The sequence below is a fragment of the Trematomus bernacchii genome, unplaced genomic scaffold (assembly GCF_902827165.1).
Source record: "Trematomus bernacchii unplaced genomic scaffold, fTreBer1.1, whole genome shotgun sequence".
Classification (NCBI taxonomy): domain Eukaryota; kingdom Metazoa; phylum Chordata; class Actinopteri; order Perciformes; family Nototheniidae; genus Trematomus; species Trematomus bernacchii.
In genome coordinates, this window is record NW_022988007.1 from 453,698 (window position 1) to 462,003 (window position 8,306).

Below are 8,306 nucleotides of genomic sequence, written 5' to 3' on the forward strand. Positions count from 1 at the left end.
GTATTATTACCACCTGGAACATGGCTCTAAACAGGAAATGATATACATGCACAGTGGGCTGTATAATGGATGTATAATTCCTATTAGAGGTTGTCAGTGGCGCATGAGGCCCAAAATGCCTTTTGCCTCACAGAGCACCAGAGTGAGTTTTCTTTAAGCCCCGCCTCCGATCTACCGCTATTGGCTCAGTCAAATGAATGGAGAGGAAAAATAACTTTGTTTTCGGCCTTTAGTGTATTTTACAACTTTTAGACGATAATGATTCAAATAAGGGCTCTAAAAGTATTAATGCTTGATAGTTTATTCAGCTTTCCCAATGTAAGTCAATGGGAATAAGTCTTTTGGCGCCCGATTACGTCAATGACTAGAACTGGAGTGTGGTACCACTGTTTGGCCATTATCTCCTATCTTCCTATTAGATCATTCACTCGACCAACCATCAACGTGAATAGTGGCAATGTAAATCTTTTAGCACCATGATGGATCCACTGATCAACGTATTGACCCATTCGTCAGATGATGTCTTGGAATGAATGGCATTGAATCAGAAGCAGTCCGCTAAATCTGTAATAACCTGTATCACTCTTCCAATACATGTATGGTTGTTTGTTGATTATAATCCATTTAGGCAGGCTGGGCACATTTTCAGTGGCCACTCGTCAGTAGATGAAACTACTTCCTCTAATAGAGCCGCTTTAAATGTAGGCAATTAATTCAAGACTTTTATTATATACACCTCGAAATAAATACAGAGGTCCGGCCTCGTGACCTCAATGTGGGTACAGCCATGACTTGGAAAACATGGAGAGCATCACATTTAACAACAACAAGTGATGTCACTAACACAACACAACTTTTCAAATCCTACAGAGTTCCAAGCTCATGCGCATCAAAGTACTGTATGGCTTTTGTCTTCATTTGTGAACAATTAGCAAGAGGAAAGGAGTGTTTCTTGCTGATTTGGCACAAAAGGCCCCATGGTTAGCCAGCATTCTGACTGGAAGCATGTTAACGCTGTCCTACATCTTGATCATGGCTGCAGGCTATCATAATAAATACACAAGCTATAGTAATGACCCCTCTGTCATGGTGATAACTGGGGCAGATGAAACCTATTGAATGAACCTAAATGTACATTGTGCCATTAGGTCTCTATCTTGCTAATGGATATTGAACACATCGTTGTGCTGACTGTAGGTAGAGATGTCCCGATCCGATCACGTGATCGGGGATCGGAGCCGATCACGTGATTTTCAAAAGATCGGAATCGGGAGAAAAAAATCGGGGATCGGGAATTTTTTTTTTTTCTTTTTTTTTTTTAATAAAATATTTTTATTATTTTATTTAATGTTACAAAACAAAAATGACCATGTTCACGTCTTGAAGTCATCCTGAGGCCTTAGTTTTGGTTTAAAATTACACAACATCATGTATGTGTTGCTTCTTTTGGGCTTGTTTTCATAGACCTGGTTGCTTATTTCTCTCAAATCTGGCAACAGAGTGGGCGCAGTGTCTAATAGTAGCAGTAAGCTAACGAGAGGCTACGTTCAGCTGGTGACTCGGGAGTCGGGACAGAGAAAATGTCAGGAGTTTGGAAGTATTATAAAATTGAAAGCGAAGGCAGTGTAACAGCCAGATGCAATGTTTGCAAGGCGGAGGTTCCGCGTGGTGGAAAGAACAGAGCTACGTTCAACACGACCAATCTAATACAAACACCAACAACAACACGACGAGTACACACTCAGGTAACGGCACTGAAACAACCGACACTTTCAGAGACTTTTAAAAGGAAAGAGAAACTGCCCCAGAACAGTGAAAAGGCCAAAAAAATAACAGCCAAGATAGCTGAATTCATCGCGTTGGATGACCAGCCGTTAACTGTTACCTTTTTTTTTTCTCTTAATGCATTGCATAAAGATCGGATCGGGAAAAATCGGTATCGGCAGATTGTCAAAATCAAATGATCGGAATCGGATCGGGAGCAAAAAAAGGTGATCGGGACATCCCTAACTGTAGGAGCAAAGAAAATATGACATTATTGATTAATCTTGAAATCCTGACAAACAATATATGCAGTGAGCTCAAATGTGAAGTATAAAATATGAATTATCCTTTTTTCCTCAGTGTGTAAAGCATTTAAACATCTCTATTTAAAGTGGACCTATCATGCTATATTTGAATAACATAGTGTAGGACCATACCTATATAAGGCATATTTATACTTTTTTTTTTTCAAAATACCAAACAGATCATGCATTTTAGCCATGCCTCATTTCGCTCAATTTGCACTTTTTTAGCTCTGTTTTTGCAAGGGCTGTTTCTGTGAGAACAGCACCACCTACAGGCCTGGCATATGTACTACTCCAGCACTTTCGAACGGCAATGGCCGTGGCTGTCTCCTCCTGATAGGTGGAGAGTTGGCCCAATAGCCGTAGCGCCACCGTCCTGACGTCAGGACAGTGTTCAAATCTGGATCAGTTTTTATCAGATCCGTTGCAGCCCCTTTTTTAGAGATTTGGGTATGGAGGAAAATAGAGAGGGTTGTGTTTTCTGACACTTGGTGAGTTCCCTGGAACACCGGGGACACATATTCATGTATAAAAGACGTACAAAAGTGCATTTTGCATGATAGGTCCCCTTTAAGCAATCTATGATATTAATGAAAGACAACAATAATAAGAATCTTGCCTACTGTGGATAAGAGTTCCTGTTTTAACTGATGCCTCCCTGATTGCATCTCTGGAGTGGGTACAGGTGGACAATCTTGTTGGTTTACAGAAAGGAACAACTGAGTGGGCAACAGTCTCTCAAACAGCACTAAACGTGTGCTCCTGCTAAAGAAAGCTAATCATGGCTGAGCATTGTTGCATACTGCAGACACAACAACCCCATCAGGTCAGAGGAGCGGCCATGTTCTGATGTGAAGGGCTTCAAGGAGTCTTCCTGATCCGGTCCCTGTAGCAGCACCAGCCTTCATACCAACACTGCTGAAAACATAAGGGAAGAATCCTGGACCATATATTAATTTCTACTAATTAATAACAATAATACATGTCATTTATAAAGCACTTTTCAAGACACACAAAGATGCTTTACAAAAGTTGAGGGTGGTTTATTGTGGTAATTATAAGACTTATTATTATTACTAATAATTATAGATAGACTAGATGGATATCATATTATTATTATTTTATTATTTTGTGATTGTTTTTAATTATATATTTATGTATCATTTTTCACAGTGCATTGCAAAATCATTTACATAACTAAAGTATTTACAAATATAAATAATACTTACACATAATATAGAAATATAATAATAAAGTATATTATAATAAATATATAAAAATAGGAAAGGAAGAAAAGGAAGCATAATAAAAGGAAATTATTATTAGATTATTATTATAATTATTACATATATAAAAGTATTTACAAAACAAAAAGTATTTTCTAAAACGTAACCAACGCCTAATAACAAAACTGAAGGAGAAAAAAGGAAACGAAGAGACAAGAAGAGGAGAGAATACATTTGTAAATATATTTGTGTATAAGACTTAATAATATTTTTAATTATAATGAGCCCCATCCACTATCCTTAACCATGACAATTAAAAAGTTCACTTGTGTTAAAATATCAGTTATTCGGATCTAATGACCTAATTTCATGATGACAAATGCTCGCTTTGATCCTTTTTGATCTTTACATACATATAAGCCCCTCCCTGGCTCCTGCCTTTTATAAAAGTAGATGTGTCCATTCAGTCCTGAGTGACACTCACAGCTTCTGCCTTTACCTCCTGGAATCACCTTCCATCTTTTACTGACTGCAACCTCCATTGGCTGCATCTCAAACAACTCAGCAGTGAGGCCCTCTGTGATTGGCTGTTACATGGCTCAGTGGGCGGTACACAAGGTTGCAATTGGCTGCCTCTGTCTCAGGCCATATCATAAGGATCTGTCCCGAGGGACATGAAGAATCTGGGTTACTCGACAGAATGGGATCGGATGTATGCAAAGGACGGAGCTCTGCACTGTAAAGATTACAGTAATAATTCAGCACCATTATTAGCTGCTAGGGAGCACTTCACAAACATACATAAAGACAAAAGTAATCACAGTGTTATTTTTATTCATGAATAACATCTGCATATATGAATGCAAACATTTTATTTTTCAAAGTAATGTTCGTTATGATTTCAAATCAGATTTTTCAGACATTATGAATTAATAAACTCTATCACAGATGATGTCTACATAGCTATGAATAACTATGTTTATTACAATAAATAAATACTTCCAATAATAAATCCAGACAATACGATGGTGAATCAGATGAAGTTGTGCTGTGGGTCAGCCAGAGGTCAGTGTTTCTCTCACTCCCTGCAGGCAATGCACAATTAGATAGAATAGGAGAGAATTGACTAAAGCAGTAAGATAAGTGACTTCCTGTGCTGGAATAATAAATAAATTGTATGTGCATCTGTACAAAGCAGATTAAACTTGTTTCACTTAAAAAGGTTGGACCGCTGTCAGGTCGCCTTAATAATACTAAATCACCATTGTATTTATTGTAATGCACATATATTGTAGTACAGTGTGCACATTTAACATTTACATTCTTAAGCTTATACATATTTTTATACATATTTTTATTTTTATATTCGGGATTGTTGGAAACGGTATTTCAATCTCTCTCTCTGTACACACAAACTGGAAGATTGACAATAAAGTTGACTTTGACTTTGACTTATTTAAATAACTGTTTTCTATTTTATTCTATTTTATGTTACTGCACATTTCACTGTAACATCTTATGTTTATCTAATTATCTTAATTTTTTATATATATTTCGCTCATACTTATTCTAACTACTTTCCTTATAAAATATGTATTTTTCAATTTTTGTTTATTTTATTAATTGAATTCCAAAATGATTGATTCTGATCCCTATTATTATACAAACCTGACTCACTTGTTTGTTATTGTGGGTTTACTGTCACATGGAACTGGATTAATCATTGGATGCATCTCATAAGGTGTTTTTATATTGCCCATTGCCAATATAATGAACACAAAAGTCATTCAATTAAAGAGAGGATTTTGTAGGTTTATGCATGGAAAGGGAGGATATGAGAAATAGAGTAAAGGCGGCTTTCAAAAATAAGAAACTGAAAGGTGAGATTTAAGTGAGTCAGATGTGAAAAGTACGGTGGCTGAGAGGTGCAATCGACAATTACAAAGTGTGAAACACTTTAACAAAGCTTGAGACAAATTTACATTTTATAAAACAAATGTACATTTTATAAAACAAATTTACATTTTATAAAACAAAATTACATTAGCAAAACACTTTTACCAAAGAAAAAACAATTGAACATTAACAAAAACAAATTAACAAGATGCAAAACACTTTAACATTTGCCTAAACACTTTAACATTTGCCGAAACACTTTAACATTTCCCGAAACACTTAAACAAACTAGAGAATCAAACCGGAAAGGGAATGCCCATCATACCAGAAGTGACGTATCCCTCAACAAATATAGCAGAATACATGAATGATTGTACTCAGGAGGGGAGTTTGACAGAGTATTACTCAAAAAGTACACAGTAAAAGTACTTCATTGTATTTGTGGTTGTAGTCTAACAAGTACTGAGTCCAACAGTACCAATTTTATTAAGAACTTATGGCTAAAAATCATTTTATCTCTCATCAAATATAGCAGAAGTGGCTTGAATTTGTTCTCAGGAGGGGAGTTTGACAGAGAATAACAGAAAAAGTACACAGTAAAAGTAGTTCATTTTATTGTTGGTAGTAGTCAAACTCGTACTGAGTCCAACAGTGTCAGTTTTATTAAGAACTTATGGTAAAACATATTTTTATCGCAAATATAGCACAAAAACATGCATTATTTTACTCTTGTACTAGCGTCAGTGCCGCTTCTCGGTCGATTACCGTAAGGGCGCGATTAATCGCGCACCCATCTCTTCAAGTCTGTAGAGAGCCCCCCCCCCCTCTCAACCAACTTCCTCCTGACTGCTTTTCTGTTTTGTTTTTTTTATTTTTCTGTTTTGTTTTTGTTTTGTTGTTGTTTTATTGCCTGTCCTTGTTTGTCTACCCTTCCCCAAATGTAAAGCGTCTTTGGGTTTAGAAAAGCGCTATAAAAATAAAATGTATTATTATTATTATTACTCACAAATGAAGAGCTGCTGATTTGACCAAGCAAGCGCGAGAGACGGCTGAGTTGACCGCAGTGTTCCGGTGCACTCAGACAGCACTGAGCACTACATCGAGATTAAGATTAAACACAGTTATTTCATTTGGGAACACACACATATACCTATGGAGTTGGCCAGATGTGTGTAAATTACTGTTCATGGTCATTTGAAAACAAATGCCGGTTTCGGACATTCACAAACACACCGAACACACACACAGAGCGGAACTGAGCACAGCACAAACACACACGTCATGCGCCTTTTAGACCGGACATATCCTTCATAAAACGAGTAATAGGGGGAATAATCGGGCAGTTCGATGTGTGTAGAGGTGTGTGTGTAGAGGTGTGTGTGTGTGTAGAGGTGTGTGTGGCTATAACGAAGCAGCCTGCAGTCGCTCGTTAGCTGTCTAATGAAGGTAAACACAGCGAAGGCTGTGTGTAAAAGGCACAGCTCCACTTCCTACTTGGTGAACCTGTAACTTTCTTGTGTGCACGAGAACGTATTGCGCATGAGAAAGTATATCGTGATGAGCAAAACCATGTCACTTGGCCCAGGTGGTTTCCACAGAACGGACAAAACATGTTTAACGGCCATAAACACACTCGGTCTATCCGCCAAAACAAACTTAAGTTTGTGTCAATCACTTGCACGTCACTTCTGGTATGATGGGCATTCCCTTTCCGGTTTGATTCTCTAGTTTGTTAAAGTGTTTCGGCAAATGTTAAAGTGTTTCGGGAAATGTTAAAGTGTTTCGACACTTGTAAATTTGTCTCTAGCTTTGTAAAAGTGTTTCGCATCTGTTTGTTTTTGTTAATGTTAACCTGTTATGCACCGCCCCCCCGGTACCGGGCGGATAAACGCGTCATTTGCAGGAAACAACGTCTAAAGAATCTTAATATTTAATAAACTATGAATGTGTTATATCCATGTAACGGGAAGAAACTCAGCGAACTGATCTTTTTAATTTTTTTCTCCAAAAAAACCCCACAATGCTAACACTCAGCCTCTGAATTAGCCACGAGCGAAAAAATGTAACCTATCTCTGCACCTAAACTCACTCCTAACTCCCTTATTACTTATCCTAGATGCACAGCCAACCCATTGATTAGCATCAGCTGGAGACACAGGATCTGGGGGTGCCCACCTCAACACTCAGTGATAAACATTTGCGACGCTATAAACAAAAGCGTACATCATAACATGTGGAGCTAGGTAGCTAGAAACGCTAACATGGCTTACCTTGGTCAAAACTGGTCTTCAATGGCATTAAAACGATAAAAAAACGATGCTTTGGCTAAACCTCTCTAAAAAGGTCAAATGTCACTTGTTTTGCATCAATCTTGATACAGGGTACTTATTATATGTTGTACTTTGGATTCCTAAAGCTTTTAGTCTACTAACCCATCATCCAAGGGTAGTTTTCACTATCTGTAAAAAAGAATCTTTGGACGGACACTATAATTTACAGTTTTTTACTATGTAAAATCTGAATTGTCTTTAAAATAAAAAACATCTATATTGATTCTGACACTTCTACATCCAACTCACAGATGTAACCTTGCTTTGATAAAAGAAATTATTCATATAACCCTTTTAGAAGTTAAGTTGTAGTCATTTGTTTTGGGCATGTCATTTTCGAGCCTGAAACATGAAAAACAGGCTTGGTGCTGAACAGGTTAAATAGTTTTTTCTTTGGTAAAAGTGTTTTGCTAATGTAATTTTGTTTTATAAAATGTAATTTTGTTTTATAAAATGTAATTTTGTCTCAAGCTTTGTTAAAGTGTTTCACACTTTGTAATTGTCGATTGCACCTCTCTGCCACCGTAGTAAAGAGAAGGAGCAGATGAACATTATGAGAGTGTGTGTGCCTCTCATTGGATGTCAGAGCTTATGTGTGCATGTTTTAATGGGGAGGGGCCAGCAGAATGGTGTGACAGTGAGGGTTAATCCTCGTCATCAGCGTTCATTCATGAAGCTCATGCATTAATGAGGAGTGGGAGTGTATAAGATGCTGAAGCCCACTGTGCAGAGCGGCAACAGGAGCAGGTATCAAGCTCTGGGCTCTGGCATCCAATCACTGCATA